The sequence below is a fragment of the Anarrhichthys ocellatus genome, unplaced genomic scaffold (genome assembly GCF_004355925.1).
Source record: "Anarrhichthys ocellatus isolate YVR2014 unplaced genomic scaffold, GSC_Weel_1.0 scaffold20, whole genome shotgun sequence".
NCBI classification, from domain to species: Eukaryota; Metazoa; Chordata; class Actinopteri; order Perciformes; family Anarhichadidae; genus Anarrhichthys; species Anarrhichthys ocellatus.
In genome coordinates, this window is record NW_022280050.1 from 4126249 (window position 1) to 4139237 (window position 12989).

The window sequence follows — 12989 nt, forward strand, 5'->3', positions numbered from 1 at the left end:
TGTGTGTGTGTGTGTGTGTGTGTGTGTGTGTGTGTGTGTGTGTGTGTCTGCTGTAAAGTAAAGCAGCCTAATCCTAAAGGACTGGAACTTCTTCTCTCTTTCATCATTCCACCCCTCTTTCTTTTTTCACAACATTAAAGGACAATTTAATGCTCCTCAAGAAGGAAGGAGGGAGATGTAGAAAAAAATGGGGAGATAAAGGTTAACAGAGATGAAGAGAATAAAAGCGAAGGGAGAGGAGATTTAGCAAGGAAAAAAATGTCACACCCAAGTTACATCGTGTCTCTCCTTTTTCTGTCTTCATTCAATATTTCAGAATTTCTGTACTGTACACACAACATACAACATTATTAGTATTATACTAGTTAGAAAACAAATTGTTACAAACAGTATATTTTAAATCTCACTGCCAGTTGCTGTTCATGAATTTTTTGATGTAAGCTTCTCTGACTGACATATTCGCTATTATAAGATGAGTTATTTTTTTAACATTTGGATGTAATGGTACTGTTGATGGTGAGAGGCACAGAAGGAAGGAAATCATAAAAAGTAAATACCATTGAATTTGTTTGTAGATTGATTGGTGTACCTTTCTTTTTCTTTGGCTGTAATTCAGTTGGGCCAGATTGCGTAAAGGTGTGCTGGGGCATAGTGCTACCCTCTCTCCTGCCCTCTTTTTCCCGATAGAAAGTTGCAATAACATGTGTATCCAGTTACTGCATAGATTTTACAACAGGACAGAAACAGCCAAACACTAAATGAAAGGCAGAGAAAACCCAGAAACCTCCATAAAATGCACACAAGTGTACATATATCAACAAGCACCCAAATACACATATACAGATAATGAGAGTGTGCGCACATGTGAGACACGAACGCACACATATATGGTATCGAGCATCCGCTGAACATATATAGAGCCCTTCACAAGACAGACGCCAGGGCTGCTGATGTGTTAGTAGTGCAAAGGAAATGCCGCAAACAGGAAATTCTCCAGGATTTCCCACATATCCCCTCCTCTTTATGTGGTGGATAGCTGGTAGCTCAGGCTTGGCCACAAACATGTGAATATACAGAGAGAAGCTGAAGGTTTTGGTGAAGGAACACAGGATCTGGATCAGACTTGTGCTGCTGATTATTGTTCAATGCTGGATACAAAATGTTAGACATAGCTTTTTGAATCACAGTCCTGTTCTTGATTGATGACTCATCATTGAAAACACCAGAATATGTAGAAATAATTGTAATGATAGCAATAATAATCACATTTCTTTCATAACATGTTTAAGCTATCCCACTTCGGAGCAACTGCAAGTGGTCTAAGTGTCATCAATCCGGGTAAATGTGGCAAATGTAGACGTGTTTTACAGGAGGCTGCCGCTCAATTTAATATTTTTCTAATCATTAGTTAAATTATTCCCCCCTTCTTTGCACCTTCAAAGAATATGTCGCACAGTACCTCGCACGCTTTAAAATCCCCTGTGACAAGAAAAAGGCTACACTCTGTGCAAAGAACACTGTTGACCAAAGCATAGAGGACGTGAGCAGCTACAGAGATGATGGTACCTCTGTGCAACATGAAATCCGTAAGCCAAATCACAACCTTGACTTTAAGATTGACAGGATAACTGAGGAAGGTGCAGCTATTTTAAAAAATGTGGCCTAAAAAAGTTGCACGGTAAACATCCTGGCTAGCTTGGTGATAAAACACAAAGAGAGGGTACAGTGTTAAGAGAAATACAACATAATTAATTTGCTTAGGATGGAAGCAATAGTTTGATATTTTTGAAGATTGAGGATATAACTGAATGAACCAACATTGACCAACATAACCAAAATGAGCTGTTATCCAAGCTGTGTGCGCACGGTTACACAGGAGAGCAGAAGATTACCACTGGGAAGAAACTAAGATCAATTATGGGCTTGAGCTGGCTCGATTTGCGCTGGACTCGGTCTTAACTTGGTCTTGCCTGTGGACTTGGTCTTGACTCAGACTCAACAGGACTTGGGGTTGGACTTGACTTGGACTCGATTGAGCTGGTCTCAACTACAGCCCTGCTAAAATATTTGGTGCAAGACCGCATACTCTTGAAACCTTGTTGTCCATTGCCTGCACCTCTGATGAGACACTTTTACATAAGCGTGCACTCATTTCACCATGGGTGGCCAGTGGATTTTGAACCCTTAGCCTTAGCAGTGTGTTTGTGCCAACTCTCATATGTGACCCAAAGAGATTAATTAAACCTAATACATCTGAGTAATCTTCAACAGATTTTGCTCTCGGTTTTATGAGATCATCAAAGCGCCGCGTCCACTGAGTCACAGTCTCCTGCCCCTCCGATAAACAGCACACTTCCCTCCAATCCGTTCTCAAAGAATGACCTTTGAAAAAAAAACTCCCCGTGGCGAGAGCCTGTTTAGATCTCAGTAATGTCTCTGATCGGAACGTCCACTTTGACAAACAAGCAGCAGATTCACCATCAAAAGCTCTGTGATTACTTTACCAGTGCAGACTTAGGAATGAACGGTTCTGACGAAATGTTGCTGCTAAAATTTCATGTGTGAAAAATGTTTGCAATGCCACAAAACAGTTGGTTTCATAAACATTACGACCTCAAAGGAACAATGAACACCCGTTGTAAATGGGATTAATGTAGCTTTTTGGACACTAAACAGCGAGAAGGAGAGAACTGGGAAAAGGAAAGACAAATGGTAGACGTAAATACACATTGACAGCTTCTTGTTATTTAAATATACATTAAATACACATGAAACATTCATCAACAAGTGAACAAGAGTGAATAACAAGATTTCCAGCTGTAGTGAGTGAGTTTAAGCTGCTTTCCGCCTGAAAGAAAACCAGGGGATCATCAATCCTAATGACACACACACACACTTACACAAACTCACACACACACTGACATTGACTTCCCAGGATGCTTTTCTCTAAATCCATGTTGCTATGACGACCGCCAAGGAGAGGATGTGTAAAACTCTCGACTTTAGTCGAGATTATGTAACATCAGTCGCTCAACCTGCTCAGAGCCTGACCAGCTTTCATCTGCCACCATGAAAGGATCAGCTGATAACCGCCTGGATCAACTCAAAGTAAAGATGTGACACATATCTGACAATCTTTTGGCTTTTTGAATTTTTGAAGAAACCACTTTGTTTAGACGGCTAAAGACATGATCAGATATGTGCTGCTCCTCCTAAAACGGACTTGGGGTCTGTTGCTGTGAGAGCATAAAATAGAGCATAATATAGACAAAAATGAGTTTGTGCAATGAATTACTGCATCAGTGTATGAGGGATACTGCATGTTAGAATGTGAAATCACACCTCATTTACACATTCAGTCCTTGTTCAGTATGAATAGGTCCAGTGTTTCATGTAGCAGTGTAGCTGCTGGTAGCAATAACACTGATCACTGATCCCCAGGCACCAAGGCTGGAAACACAGACCCTCAAACACAGATTATATAAACTCATACACAAACACACAGCTAACTAATACTTAGGCACTCATAAAACACAAGAAAAAGACTAAATTATAATCAAAAAACACACATACACGCACAACCTTGACCACTGACCCCACCCCCGACACCATCACACACACACAGTTGGGTTTCCATTACTTTAGAGGACATATCATAGACTTTCATTCATTTCCTGGAGACTTAACCTAACCCTAACCATAACCGCTATCAGCCTTATGCTAACTCTTACCTGAATCTTGAACCAGGTTTTGTAATGATTTACGTTATGGTGACATGTGTAAATAGATTTATGTCCCCAAACCATGAGTAATGCATGCACACACACACAGCTGTACAGGTACTGTAAACATCTCCTCAGCGCTCTGTGTGACCACCTACAGAATAATAATTACTTACACGCGGAAACACTTACAGACTGAAAAAGCCAGATACTGTGGATACTGTATCCACACACACACACGTTAGGAAGTATGCAGACAGGGCAAACACATACAAATATACATATGCAGACACTTTTGTGTATCAAGAGACTCGTTGTATATACTAATCTTTCTACATTTTCTGCACACAAAATATGCACATACACACACACACACACACACACATATACAACCGTTCTGCTTAAATCTAGTCTGTTTGCTCTCTCCTGGTGTGGCCCGGCTTGGTTTGGTTTGGTTTCGTCTTTTCTCTACAAACAGCAAGGACAAGCAATGCGGAGAAAAATATTTTCTTCTCTTTTTCTCCTCAACCTGATCTCTTGAATTAAGAACCATGAAAAATGATTAGTTGAGGCCCACCAATTTATATTCCTGTAATTTACTGCCAGTGTTGACAGCTGTTTGTGTTCGCCATTGATTCAATGTTACAAGCTGTCCTGGAGTGACGCCTGAGCTGCAGGTAGAGACAGAGCCAAGTATCCAGTTCACATTAACAGCGGTCCGCTCCAACACACATACATGCACGGGTGCATCCACAAACTAAATTCAGATTAAATTATTTCTCCTCTGTGTTGCTTTTTTAATTATGAAATAGGTTAAAGGTTTCATTCAGTCTAAGTTGTGTGGAAACCATTAAGAAAAAGCATCTCATGAAGGTCTACTACTGTTTAAGCCAAAATTTGACCCCAAGCACATTTCCTTGACACACCGAATTCAGGGCCAGAGTAAACAGGCCAATCTATCTTTAATTATCAGTAACGCTCTCAACAAAATATGGGTGAATTACTATCCCACTCTTGATTGAAAACTGAACCAGTGGACCCTTCAAGATGAAGAGTCAGACAGAAAGGCAGGAAGAGTTCACTTCCACAGTCGGCCTTTCCTGTGGCATCACCTTTCACTCTTAACACCTGGACCTTGAACTGAATTAGCCGAATACTGACATAGAGGCGGTTCTTCACACCTTGGGAAGTGTTAAGGTCAAAGATGTTTGATGAGTGGAGTGGACAGAAGGTAAAGGCCTTGGGAGAAATTGTGAATCACTTTTGAGTTTGTTCCGAGCTCCCTTATTTACTTCTTTTTATTATTGTTGAAATAATAAATAATATTAATTTTATATTCATTATGTTTAAGTCTGAACCATCTAAATGAATACTACATACAAGAAATAGAAATAATCATACCACTTAAATGGCGTGACCAAAGAGCACAAAGAATGAAGATGGTAAAATTACAAAGGTCCATTACAGCAAAAACTAGCAGGTCCAAACTCACTGAGGGAATGCGCGATTGTGATTGGAGGAGAGAATTACCAACAGAAATAGAGTGCATTTAAGACCCGCCCACTCCGGAGTAAAAACAAACATCCTGCTGTATTATGTTTGCAAGTGCCTTAGCTAACTACAGTAGATTGCTAACACAGCACATAGCTCTCATTGGCATGCTGATTTGTCCCATCATCATTTTTGTTCTCAACTGCTCCCCTAGTTGACATTGGGCTAAAATTATCCTTTGACATTTTGTTTCAGTCCTTGGTTGCATATTAATGGCACCGGTTGTTTTCCCCGTCGCTTGGCATCGTTTCAGAGAATGACCGATGCGCTCTGTCTCTATAGAGTCGAGTAGAAGGCAGTGTGAGTTAGAACTACCTGCATGCTTCCAAAGTGCCTTTAAGAATCCGGCTGGCTCACTATTGCAAATTATTGTTGAGCAAATTCTAATTCCCAAATTGCACTTTCAACAAAAGATGTTACCTGTTTTCTGTGTTCCTGAAGGAGTGGATGGTGGAGAAGGCAATCTGAAAGACAAGTTGATATACAATAAACTGGGCCACGGTTGCAGTTACAGTGATTCTATAAATCATAAGTCAGAGATTTGCCATAAGAATATAAACAAAAAACTGGTTCCGTTTTGTTTTGTGCAACAGAACCAGTTTTCTACAAGAGATTCTGGGGTATGATGTAAATAGATGCATGTTATCTAATTGCTATTTCTTGAAACTGATGTCAGCAAAGTGTTCAGGCATAATTCTACATCGCATGATCTTTGATATTACTATAAATTATTGATTGTAATTTATTCCTGTGGTGCTGAGTGTGGTTAATGGAGGAGGAAGAGGAGCCTGTCTGCCAGTGTTGTCTTTTTTTATCTGTTTTAATGTGTGTGTGGACATCTCCAAGAGCAAATTGTATCCCTTCGAGCTATAATATTGCAGTTACATTTTTCCTGACAGAGCAGATTGAAACTTGGGTTTTAACCCCGCAATCAATGGTGGGGATGAAACTCAGATGAAAGATGGTTATTCTAAGCAGGCCATTGATTCCAGTAAGACACAAACCTTCCCTTCAGAGAGTGTTGTTTGTCTAAGTGTTTCTCCAGCCAGAGGATCTCAAACCACCCATGAGTCTGAATGCAAAGTTACATACAACAAGAGACAACTGTCTCTGTCTGAAAAGTAGAATACCGGAGTAACATGATGTTCTTTGGCTGAAGGAAGAGCTACATTCCCAGACTCATGGCTATTCCATTGCAGGCACACAAACCTCTTTTTATTAGTTTAGATAGAAATTATCAGCAGTAACATGAGAGTGAAACATGCTGCTGGACAAACTTTCATGCAAACACACACACACACACACACGTGTATACTGTCACACAAAGCCACGTGTATGCAGGGATGCACATTCTGCACATTCTGCACTCACAGAAGCACAGTCAGGGATTTCTTGGAAACAGAGTTAGTGATTTGTACCTGGAGGGGCTCTTTGAGAGTCACTAATGTCAGAGCTAAAACTGAAAAACAGCCTCCGGTAAAACACGCCCCCACACTGAGACTCACACACACTTGCACTCAATTACACTCTTACAAACACACTTTCTTGCAAACACACCTGTTTGAGGCCCATGGCCTTGTCTCATCTGACCTTGACACACCTGCTCTGTATTTGGTCAACGTTGTGTGAATCCATCAGGTTTGGTGTCCTGGGTCCATGTTTGTGTGTGTGTGTGTGTGTGTGTGTGTGTGTGTGTGCGTGTGTGTGTGTGTGTGCGTGTGTTAGGCAGACAGCAGTTATACGACAGAGATCTGAGTTCTCTACAAGTTGTACAATAGTAGCTTTTGCCTCCACTCAATACTCTGTGGCAGAAAGACAGGGGGACTGAGGAACAGACCAACATTCCTTCCCAGTAAACCTGGACTGCGACAGATGCGCTGTCGAAGCTGAAAATACTGTTTCTGAGAAGCCGTCTGGTTAAAGAGAGAGGAGAGTTGAAGTGAAAGGGAGAGGCAGCAAGGAGGCAATTTAGAAGGCAAGCCAGGCAGAAAGAATGGAGAAGAAAGAACAAAAAGTCACAGGGAGTGAGAAAAGGCAGTAAGAAGGGAGATGAAAGATTGCCGCTCTCCTAGTGTGCTGCGGCAGAGGTAACAGGAGGAGGAGAAGGTGGAGGGAGACTGAGGGAACCTTAACATCAAAGAAGAATATGAGTTTGACCTCTGCATCAGAGGACGACAGGGTTTGACCTCTGACATCTGTAAAGATACAGTTTCTCCGAAACATCTATAATAAATGTTTGCACACTGAGTGGAACAAAAACAGTGATTATTTGCCATTTTCACTTTTCTTTCTGTTCTGCATGGCTTACTCTGCATCTTTATCTCTCATCTGTCTCTCCCAAACACATATATCCACTTAGCATTCCTAGTAAATAAAATAAAAGCTAGTCAACTTTGTCTTTTCACCCTGAAACCCACACAAACACACACACACACACACACACACACACACACACACGCAAAGTCAAAGATAAGCACGGGTGTGCTATGAATAAGATTTAAATATTACAGAGATTTAGAACAACTCCACTACACAACAACACACTTGTCTCTTCAGCCGAAATCAGCAGAGCTACACAAGAGACAAGTGTCACCTTCTCTGTAATTGAGAAACGGCAGATTCACCCTGTTTGTTCAGTTTATTAGTATTCCGGTGCAGAGCATGAGCACTGGTAGGAAGTCATATCAGCATAACCATCAAAACTGAGGAGCAGCATACAAAATTGCTCCTTACCGGATCAACAGAGCCAAATTCATCGACAGTGGCTGAAGCTTTTGGGGAGGAAAAAAATTCTCATTTCCTGCTGCCACCAAGAAAGAAGATATTAAAGTCTGAGAGGTGAACAGCATACTGACACGCTGTTTTACATTTTCTGGATAATTGAGTTCACTAGATTCAAACCTTTGCTGCTTTTTGGAGCTGCCAAAAATACAAAGTTGCATCAAGAAACACTGGCTGCATTTTATTAGTCGAAACAAATTATGTCATTTTTTTATTTTCAGGCCAACTTGACCTCAACTGAAAACATTGCGAGGTCAAGCAAACAATAAGAGGCAAATTTATTTTGAGTTAGGAAGAGGAGATATGAAAGGAAGCGATGGTTCACATTTAACCCCTTAATATCCAGGTTATTTTCATTGTTATTAGCTCGTTCATTGAAGTCATGTGATGTTTGCACTGAATGACATTTTCAAATCCTAGACATCATGTAAAACACTGTGAATTAATTTCTTGTGCAACGTTTCACACACCAAAGTTCTATAATCAGGAATGTTGGGATCTCCAGTAGAATTGGGGGCTGCATGAGTCTGTACTGACTGTCGTAACAGTGGGAGTGGGATTAAAGAGGTTGATTCGCATGAAGAGAATTTTTGAATTTTTTACCATGATAGAAACAGAAACATTTTTGGATCAATTATTTCAGTTAGGAACCTTTCTATCAGATAAAATAAAGGTGTTTTGATAATAATAATTATTTTAAGTTTGTAGGGTTTTGTGTTATTGTGAAGCACTTTGTGGTGTTCTGCACTTGAAAAGTGCTTTATAAATAAATGTCTGAACTTGATGGAGGAACTCTTGCTTTGGTTTCTGGGGCATTCAAGGCCTCTAGTACAGGCAGCTGAGGGCTATTCGGTCAGTTTTTCTGCGAAAACTTTGCACCATCACAAGGTGAAATGGGAATACAGTTCAGCTATAATCAGATTTTTAGAACAGATTCGGAGCATGTAGAATATTTGGAGAATTAGCCCACACACACCCACACACACATACCCAGGTAGTTATCTATCCCTCCCAGCTGTGAACCTATGACCTGAGTTACATAACAGCTCAGAGAAACACCTGGGTGTACTTTACATAACACACACATACACACTCAAGTAGAGAAACACAGACGCGTGCACATGCACGCATGCACCAAAAAAACTGAAGAACCCTGCACGCACAGCTACATGCACATACCGTACACAACAATGTAGACGGCTGTGCACAGGTCTGGAGCAGGCTAGATCAAATTAGGAATACATGAGTCTCTGTGGACTGCGGCTGTGCATCTGTCGAGTGAATCAGCACTCAGACAGTACAGTACCTGGCTGGCTGGCTAAGTGATTCTGTTTGTCTCATCTGTCTCTACATGACCAGACTGGATAAGCAGAGCCATTTGTCTAAAAGAGTCATGTCAGTGAAATCATTGAGGCCAAAGCAGCTCCGCATCGTGGATGGATAATGAGCGAATGCTGTTAGGTGACAAAAACAGCTTCCGTGAGATGTGAGTAACAGTACTGCCACAGTGAGAAAATTTGTTGGGCATTGTTGGTTAACAACATTCAGTTCCAGGTTAAAATCCAGGTAGTAAAAACATGAAAGCAAGGTAGATTATAGAAAATGGAAAATGATTGTAATGCTAATACATTTAAACAAAATCAAAATCAATGCATCACTTTAGTTTAGTCTGAGGCAGGGAAGGATGTGGCATTCTACACTAACTGGCACGAGTTGACATGCATTTGTTTGTTTGTTCAGTACAGTTTATCAGGCTACCGGTGCTCTGTAGCGACTGTAACCATTATAAGGCAGACATTGATTTGATGGTTCGAGCTCTGATTTAATAAACAATCACAAAGAAAAAGCTGGTAGTAGATACCTAGACAACAAACCTATAGGTTTTATTGTGTGCACTGCTGGAAGTGATCTGCTAACCAGCTGACAACAATTTACAAAATGTTGCCTCCGTTCAGTGTGGCTATGTGCTATGGATGAACAAATGTGTGATGACCGTAAAAACATGTAATCAGCCTCCATTCGTGTCAAGTGAAGCATATTCATGTATCTCCTTCTCACAAAGCTGTTTCACGAGATTGAACTTTGAAAATTAAAGCAAACAAGACAGACCAACTTGGCCAAGCCTAACACAAACACCACCAGTGTCGCTGAGAGGACAAGGATGAACGCACCTGATGAAGCTCTTCAGGGGGAAAATGGAGGAGGCTTGAATAGAGATAGTCACACATGCCATAGCTGAGGCAGCGAAATGTGGCAGGATAAAAGAAAATGAGCAATAACACAGACAAAAACAATGAGCCGTTCTCTGCATTAATTTACTACACCCAGTAATTGTGCTCATTTTAATATAGCAAACAGAGTGAAAATATATAAATGAGACCCAATGGGAATACAGGGCTGCGCTGCATCCTTGAAACTTAAGAGAACGCTGGCCTTCAGTGTCACATAGGAGGTCACATTGCAAAACCAATTAGGTTGGTTTCTAGCTTATTTTGGGGGAGACTCCATGGCTTACTCTAAAGCAGCACCATGAGAACTTGAATTTAACTTGCAAAAAGAAAACAGAAATAACTTTAGTTTCCTGCTTGCTAAGGAAAAATAAACAAATATGCTGCAGGTTGTGAGATGATCGGATTTTATCTTCTCAGAATCACAGATAGTTCACACCCTGGTAATGAGCCTACCGTGTGTGCGTGTGTGTGTGTGTGTGTGTGTGTGTGTGTGTGTGTGTGTGTGTGTGTGTGTGTGTGTGTGTGTGTGATAAGAGGGGTTTTGCAGTAAGGAAAGTTAAAGCCAAACTTCCTTCCTGTCTGAGTGATATCCCAGGCCAACAGTAACACACACATACACACATATACTGTATTTTCATCTGTCTATATCTCTCTCTGTCTCTACTTGAGGGCAGTGCACACACATCAGACAGGGGATGTCCATGTGAATGGTACACAAACACACACACTCTCCTGTCTAGCAGCAGGACAGCCTGGGAATGGTAGACCAACTCTTCTCCACCCCTCTTTACGAAAAGATAGAGGGACAGTAGCAGTATTTTATTCCTCAGCAAAGAGTCCATGAAATGGGCAAGATGTTTTAACCATCAACCACCTGTGCGTTACATTACATGCTGAAAAGGAAAATGTGTTAAATTCTCCTAACTCCAATAATTGTTTATGTTTGAAAGTTGATCTATCTGTACTATTTTTACCAGCAGATTTGACTGCTTCACGAAACAATTTGACACAATATACTCAAAACAGAGGCAGACATGGCTCACTAAAATGCACAACTGAAATTTGTAGTATGATTCTCCTCGGAGTGAGCAAGCTTTAAAGAGACAGTTCACACAGATAGTTCACCACTGTGATCCCATAATTAGTATGCACTAAAATAAACAAAAGCAGCACATTAGGGTGAAATGTTGCCCTAACCTTAACCCATAAGGCATCATCTCCTGCTGTTAATTATCAGTAACAATGCTGACCTCAGCTGGACCAAGTGTGTTACTGCTGTTGTTTACGCTCCTTTATGGAAAGCAGTGGGCATCAGAGCAGACTGAATTAAGTAGCAATTCTGCCACAGAGAGAAGTCTGATGGAGCATACAACCAGAGAGAGAGACAGACAGACAGACAGACAGAAAGATATAAGGGGGTTAGACAGGCAAGACAGAAAGACAGGTGTAGCAGACATATAAACATAGCAATAGAGAGGTGAGAGAGACATGGTCAACAGACAAAAAGCAAGAGAGACAGACAACCAATCAACAGACTAAACCATCTCACGCTTAATTAATCAGACAGCGAAAACACTGCGGGGCTCTCGGCTGCTTGAAAGATATTTAGGTGTGTAACATCCCCACAACAACACACCCACACTCAAAAACCCAGACACAAGCAAAAGCAGGCATGTACGCACACACGACAAAGGAACCTTGTATCACATCTTTTCACAGCTTTTAAGATGAGGAGAGGGTGAAGAAAACAGGGATGAAAGAACAAGGAGGGAAGTAAATGAGTTGGGCAAAAAGAGGGGGAGGGAGTGTTGGGAGGAGGAGGGGGGGAGGTGAAAGAGAAATTGAGGAAAATTGAGAGGAGAGGAGCAGAGATGGAGTGAAGATCAAATGAGAGGAGATGAGACCCGATGAGGTAGAGATGGATGTTAGGAGAAAAGGAGAGAAATAGAGTGTGAGAAGGAACAAAGTGAAGGGATGCAGAGAGCGAGAGACAGTGTGGAGGAAGGACGAGGAGGAGGCCAGATTAGATGGAAGAAGGAGAGCCAAAAAAAAGCCAAGAGTAGTGAAGTGCAGAGCGGAGCGGAGTAAAGAGAAATGAGAAAAGACGAGGAGAGGTACTGGAGACACTGTGACCTCACATGCTCGGCTGCAATGATGCTTTGAAGATCATCTCAAGGTTGTTAGATAAGACGGATCCCATCCAGATGGGGGGGGGGGGTTGTGATAATGAGAAGACCAGCATGAGGAGTAAGAGAAAGAAGCAAATAACTGAGGAGAGGGGGGCAAGAGGGGGGGCGAAAGAAACCGTGAAGAGATAAGACGAGGATAGTGTAGTGAGAGTGAAGAAGGCCGTAGAGGAAATGATGCAGTGACTCAAGATGCTATGAGGCAGTGTGCGTGTGTGTGTGTGTGTGGGGGGGGGTGTAGATAACTGCATTGTCAGGCAGGCATGCATTAAAATGTGCACAGTGTGTATGTATCAGTGCAATGGGTTATGTGTGTGTGGAAGCTGCATTTGCATATGTGGGTGTGTGTGTGTGTGTGTGGGGGAGGGGGGTCTTGGCAGGAGTGATTAAGTACAATGAGCCTGCCAGCCAGTAAACAACCAGGCAGGTTGTGTTCCATTACTTAATGAGTTCCCCTTATCTGTGAGCCTCCTCTCCTCCTTCCATGCATCCTTTATATTTACTCTGCTTTATCTAAC